Source organism: Dromiciops gliroides, chromosome 2, assembly GCF_019393635.1.
Source record: "Dromiciops gliroides isolate mDroGli1 chromosome 2, mDroGli1.pri, whole genome shotgun sequence".
In the NCBI taxonomy this organism is placed as follows: Eukaryota; Metazoa; Chordata; class Mammalia; order Microbiotheria; family Microbiotheriidae; genus Dromiciops; species Dromiciops gliroides.
In genome coordinates, this window is record NC_057862.1 from 632095265 (window position 1) to 632102358 (window position 7094).

At 36.4% G+C, this 7094-nt stretch overlaps 1 pseudogene; it reads left to right on the top strand.

Annotated features, from left to right (window-relative positions):
- The first annotated feature begins 5887 nt into the window (after positions 1-5887).
- Positions 5888-6530, top strand: LOC122744043 (annotated as a pseudogene).
- Positions 6531-7094: the final 564 nt, after the last annotated feature.

A 7094-nucleotide genomic window follows, 5' to 3' on the forward strand; every position in this document is an offset into this window, starting at 1 on the left:
CTGTGTAACCCTGGGCAAGTCACTTAACCCTCATTGCCCCCCAAAAAATTAGAAAAAGCAAAAAAGAAAGAGAGAGAGAGAGAAAAGAAAGAAAGACAGACAGATAGAGAATAGCAGCAGCCCATCTATACCTGCACAATCAATGTCCTGCTGTGAAGGAAAGCAAGAATGCCATATTTTCCACGGGGACCTAACTCACCTGTGATCTTTCTCACTCTCCCTTAATATCACAAGAATACCAGTGGGCCATGAGGGTTGGTCCTCTCTCGCTTTTACCACATGATTAACCTACCTATGTTTGTCTAATGGTTTAAAACCTGCTAATGGTCACCATATGCTTCTTCATTGCCCTTTGAATAATTATAAATGTTTATTGTTTCGTGACATAGTATGTGGTTTGTCCTACGTTCTACCTCTTGCTGATGAACATTGTTGGTAATATGTAGAAATGCTCATGAATTATCTGAGTTTATTTTATAACCTGCACCTTTGCTAAGTTCTTAATCATTTCAACTAGTTTTTTTTTTTAATTGATTCTCTAGGGTTCTTTAAATATCCCATCGTATCATCTGCAAAGTTTGTTTTCTCATTGCCTATTCTTAAGTTCCTTCTATTTTATGTTCTTGTTTAATGACCATAACTAGCATTTCTCATACTAATTTTCACACTTTTCTATTTTTTGTTATGAAAATAGGCAGAGAAATACCTTATTTACTGAGATGATTTCTTTTGTGATTGATCTTATTAGTATTAAGAGGGGAATGTGGAGGGAGGTAGTAATATCTTTCCAATTGAGGTTCCTACCTACGACTTAATTGGAGCTAAATAGTTCCTTTTTCTATGATTAAATCTAGTTGTTTCTTTGTTTAGCATCCAAAGGAAAATTAGATCTTCAAGTGCAAACTCATAATTTCACAGATAACAATCTGAAACACAGATGGGAAATGACCGGCCCAAGGTCACTCATACAAAATCAGGATCAAAAGAATACATCTCCAAAAATTTCAGAGCAGCACATGTTTTACTTCATCACACTAAGGCAGATGTTAATGCAACCTTCTGCTGTCTTCTACCTTGGTTGAAGCACATAGGAAGTATAATGCTCAAGTTTGTGTGTCATATTTTTGGGTGATTTGGACATGAATTAAGCAATCATCTGGAATCAAGAACATCTAACAATATATCAATCACTTGATGGGAAGGTCATAAGTTTGTTCCTTCCATCTGAAATATTATTGGGTTTTGTTTGGTTTTTTTTTTTTGTTTGTTTTTGTTTTAGTGGGGCAATGAGGGTTAAGTGACTTGCCCAGGGTCACACAGCTAGTAAGTGTCGAGTGTCTGAGGTGGGATTTGATCTCAGGTCCTCCTTAATCCAGGGCCACCTAGCTGCCCCCAATATTATTATTTTTTTTTTGAGAAGCAACATGGTACAGCAGGAAAATGCTCTGAATTTTAGTCAGAGAATGACCACTATAGACCTACATCTCCTCACATATAAAATGAGGGGAGTTGAATTATATGGACTCTAAGGAGCCATCCAGCTATTTCTACCTGAATGGTCTTATCAAAATCATCTCACCATTCTAGGGCTCAATTTCTTCATCCATAAAATGATGGAGTCAGTCTACATCAACCAGAAGATATTATCTGTCTTTAATATGCTGTCATTTCATGATTCTGAAAAGAAAGGAAGCTATCTAAGTTTGTGAGGAAATCTGAAATTTTCACATATGAGAAATTCTTGAAAAATTTTTGCAAGCTTAACCCAGCAAAGACCTACTGAGAAAATGATTTTTGTTTTCAAGGATGTGAATGTATTCATGTGGAAAAAGGATTAGATATTTTCTTTTTGGTTGCAGAAGGTAAAACTAGGGTCCATAAGAGGAAATTAAAGGAATATGCTACTACTACTACTACCACCACCACCACCACCACTAGCACCATTACTACCACCACCACTACCACCACCATTACCAACACCACCAATAAAAATAGTGATAATGATAGTGATAACAACAACAACTTATATGGAGTAAAAAAATCTAACAATGAGAGATGTCTAAAATTTGAACTAGATAGTGAATGGTGAATTTCCCATTTCTGACTCTGTCACCCCAGGACAAATAAAAACATTCATCATATGAGGTTTATGTGTATAGGAGGGAGAAGTTGATATTTTCTAAAGTCATTTCTCTCTCTGTCTCTGTCTCTCTCTGTCTCTCTCTCTCACACACACACACACACACACAGAGACTCACTCTGCCTCTGTCTCTCCCTCTCTCCTTCTCTGTCTCTTTATCTCTATCTCTGTCTCTATATCTCTGCCTCTAATAATAGCTACCCAATATTCATATAGGGGGGCAGCTAGGTGGCACAGTGGATAAAGCACCAGCCCTGGATTCAGGAGGACCTGAGTTCAAATCTGGCCCTCAGACACTTGACACTTACTAGCTGTCTGACCCTGGGTAAGTCATTTAACCCTCATTGCCCTGCAAAAAAAACCCCAAAAAAACCAAAACAAACAAACAAAAAAACAATATTCATATAACACTTTAAGATTTTCAAAGTGGTTTACAGATATTATCTTATTTCATCATCACAATCACCTTGGGAAGTAAATGCTTTTCTTATATTTACAGATGAAAAAAAATGAGATAAAATAGGTTAAGTGACTCAATTCTAGTAAAAAAAAAAAACAAGAAAAGATTTGAATTCAAGTCTTCCTGACTCCAAGTCCAGCTCTGTTTCTGTCTTGGTTTCTACATCTGTACCTATACTATACCTATATTTCCTTCTTACACTATCTAAATGATAAATTGAGAGGGATATTTTAGAAGAGATTTTCACTCAATTAGGGGTAGGATTAAATGGCTTCTGAAGTACATTCCAATTCTATAATTTTAAGATTATCATATCTTTAAACCAATATAGTCACTGGGGCATTTTCTCTATCAGAACTTAAGCCTTATACATTTTTTTTCTGCTCTAGATAATACTATATGTGTGGCATAGTGGAAATAATACTGGAAGTCAGAATACCCTAAATGTGAATCTCATACAAGCTATGTGAGCATGGACAATTCATTTGACCTAACTGACACAAAGTACAGTGTCTGCGACATAGTAGGGGCTTAATAAGTACTTGTTGAATAATAGGATAGACATTCAATATGTACATAGTCATACTTTGATTGATGAATTGCTTCTTATAGGTTTTAGGCAGTAAAATAAATTAAATACATAAAACTGTGGCTTTTCACAAAGACTTTAGTCATATACCACTCACACTTTATATTTCCTATGAGTCAAAGAGTTGAAATGAATGTTTGAACATTGTATGCTAGAGCTGGAAGGACCTAAGAACATAGACTGATAGAACATAAGACATAAAGGGTTAAGAATAATGGGGAAAAGCTCAGAGATCATGGGAGACCCACTGTCTCATTTTAGCAGGAAGCTTACAACCTAATTCCAAGAGAAAGGAAGTAATTTGACAAACAGGGTAGAGCAAACCAGTATCAGAATGAGGACTAGATCACTTCTTTCTCTTCTCTATGCAATACACACCATCATCTATCAAGCCCATGCATTTGCATATCTTCTCCTCATACCTGGAATATACTTCCTCTTCACTTCTGTTTCAAACAATTCCTCTTTTCATTCAAGATGCATAGACTTAGCCCCCATGTATAAGTATATGTGCACCTATATACATGAGTATATACATATGCATGTATATGTAGTACATGTATGTATATATGTTTATTTGTAAATATGCGTGTGTTTGTGTTTGCTATTCCCTATTAAAATATAAGCTTATGGAAAGGAGTAATTTTTTCATTATTTGTAATTATATCCTGTTCACAAAGTTCCAGGAACATGGTAGACATTTCATAAATGTTTTCTGATTGATTGAACGCCATTATTATCATAAAGAGTCTATATTTTTTAAACATGGATATATTCAGCAAATTTTAACATAATGGAATAAAGTGTTCCCTGAAACTGATAGAAAATAGTTTTAGAGAATACATTTTCATGGAATTTTATATAAGATTGAAGGTATGCATACACATACAAATATATAAATGTTCACACAAATTTATATATACAAGTGGACCTATACACACAAACATATAAATATATATACATATATGTATGTATATATATGAGAGACAGAGAGAGAAAGTGTGTATACACACATACATATCAGATCGATGGCAAATTCAAATTGTATTTTTTTTAATTTCATGTAAAAAAATGAGCACATTATTGGGTTGTTGAAACCAAAGTCTATTGACCTTAACCAGAGCCAAATGGGGGTGAAAGCAATTCAGGTTAATGAAAATGCCTTAGTTGCAGCACTTAAAAAAATAAAGCTGATCAGCATCTCTAGAATAATAAGACTCTCAGTGTAGGTACATCTCCAAATAGTATCGTGAACTATCACATCAATCAGAGGGTCATGAATTTATTAATGTTTGCTATCTATCCTGTAAAATTCTAGTATGCATTTCAAAAAATACACAGGGGTATTTCAATATTTGATCAGGGTATTACCATTTTTCTCCAAAATGGTTGATTTCCCTCCCCTTGATCATTGGCCTTCATTGTAACCTTGGGGAAATCATTCAATCTCTCTCTGCTATAGTTTGCCTATTTGCTCAAGAGATGTAGGGATGCAGAGGTTAGAAAAGGCCACTACCCTGATATGCTCTTTTATTTGGGAAACAGCCAGGATATTAGAATTGATATGACAAAGAGAAAAGAGCACTATGCTAGGATACAGTAGATTTGGGTTGAAATTCTAACTCCATTAATTATTTTATCATAAATCCTGGATCATAAGATCATTACAGTTGTAAGTGAGCATCATTATAGTCTTACCCCTTATTTTAGAGCTGTTAGAGTGAAAGGGCATAGGGCTTTTAGATCCCTAAATTCTCTTTCAGATCAAATTTTTTAGGAGTCTGTAGGGTCAACAAGTTTTCTGAACAACCCAAAGAGATTTAACACTTCATAAGTTGATTAGTAAGCTCCTAATAGGTCAAGGTTCTATACTAAACACCGGAGATTCAAAGGTTGAACATGACAGTGTCAGCCATCATAGAACTTACATTCTAAATCTATGCACTTTATTCACAATAGAGCTATACCTGCTCTAGGAAAGAGTTTTAGAAAAAGAGGAAAACTAAGAAGTCTTCTAATAAGTCACCTATCTAAATGTTAATCCCTTATACAGCAACACCTATAAGTGTTTTTCCTACCAGTGCTTGTAAGCCTCTATCAAAGGCCAACTTACGACCTTGCTAGGAAGCTTTTTTTGGTCTCCTTTATGTATGAATTGTGTTTATTTTTTAAGAACAAATCTGCTTTTTTTCAACATCTAACCACTAGGACTAAGAAGGAGAAATCTAAGCTCCATCATTCAAGGTTCCTTTAACGTTATTTGGGATAGATTCCTGACACACTTGGATCTGCTTTCCTGGTCTACAACAAAAAGGCACAAGAAAGTTGGGATGAGCAAGAGATATGGAGGTGGATACAAGAAGGTCCATCTATCATATTAAGATGGAAGAAACTAAAAAATGGACACGAACGAAAAACAAAACAAAAAATCCCACAGTAGGCTGGGGAAATTAATTTCAGGGACAAGTCATTCTAGTCATCTAAATAAGTAAGAAGGGTATCACATTATTTCAGTACAAAATAAATATCATTGTCCTGATTTTTTTTTTAAGAATATATTTGGGGAGGCGGGGCTGAGCTGAGGTAAGTGTGGGGCGAGGAGGCTCCAGCACCAAGGCAAGGGACTGACAGGACCGAACGGAATGCCGCCACACCACAGGCCTGGACCAGCCACCCCGGCCGCGTCGCCCCCGCTCTGATGGCTGCTGCCAAGGAAACTCGTTGAGTAGCACACCTCCACTGAGAATGTGGATGACTCCAACCACGATCGGCAGTTTGAGCCCATAGTGTCTCTTCCTGAAAAAGAGATGAGGACCCTTGAAGAGGATGAAGAAAAGCTCTTTAAAGTACGAGCCACACTGTTGCGATTGGCTTCTGAAAACGATCTTCCGGAATGGAAAGAGCGAGGTACAGGGGACGTGAAGCTGCTGAAACACAAGGAGAAAGGCACGATTCTCCTCCTCATGAGACAAAACCCTGAAGATCTGTGCGAACCACTACATAACACCATTGATGGAGCTGAAGCCCAACGTGGGCAGTGACAGTGCCTGGGTCTTGAACACACACGCTGACCTCTCTGAGAGTCCCAAGCCTGAACTGCTGGCCATCCAGATTCCGAAATGCAGAAAATAACCGGAAGTTTAAGGCAAAATTCTAAGAATGCAGGAATGAGATGGAAAAAAGAGAAAAGAAAGCAGGAGTAGGCAAAGAAATCAGCGAAAAAGTGGTGGAAAAGTTTTCCCGAGCTTTTGGTGGTGGAGGAGGAAGAGGAGGAGGAAGAGAAGCCCAAGAGCCCTGAGGCTCCGGAGGAGACCAAGGAGTCTGACATGCTGCTGCAATAAATCATCTCCTAGTCCTCACCTTCTTTCCTTTTATTTTCTTTATTTTTGTTTCATTTTGTTTTTTTCGTTTTTTGTTGTTGTTTTTCCTTTTTTTTTTTTTTTTACAAGGGACTTTATATAAAGAACTGAATTCCAGCCTCCACGTTGTTTTCTAAGCTTTTACCCTTTCGAAGATGTCTTCAGCAAACCCACTCCCAGTCACATGTTTGTGCTCATAACATTCTTTTCCATAGCAGAAACTCTTATTTATAGTCCATCTAAAAGAGTGAATAAAACATTAAAAAGCTTAAAAAAAATTGAGTATTCTCTACTGTCTGTTCTCCCCTCCCAATGTGTATATTTCAATCAAGAGATACATACAAATATATGTATGTATGTGTGTATATGTATGTAATATTATAAATAACAATAAATACACACAGGTATATATTGTAGCTATATCCCAATACATATACACATACAAACACTCATGTATTTATGTGCACATATATGTGTATATGTATCCACATGCATGTGTACATTCATACATATACATATATAATATTGTTGAAGGCAGCAATTGTG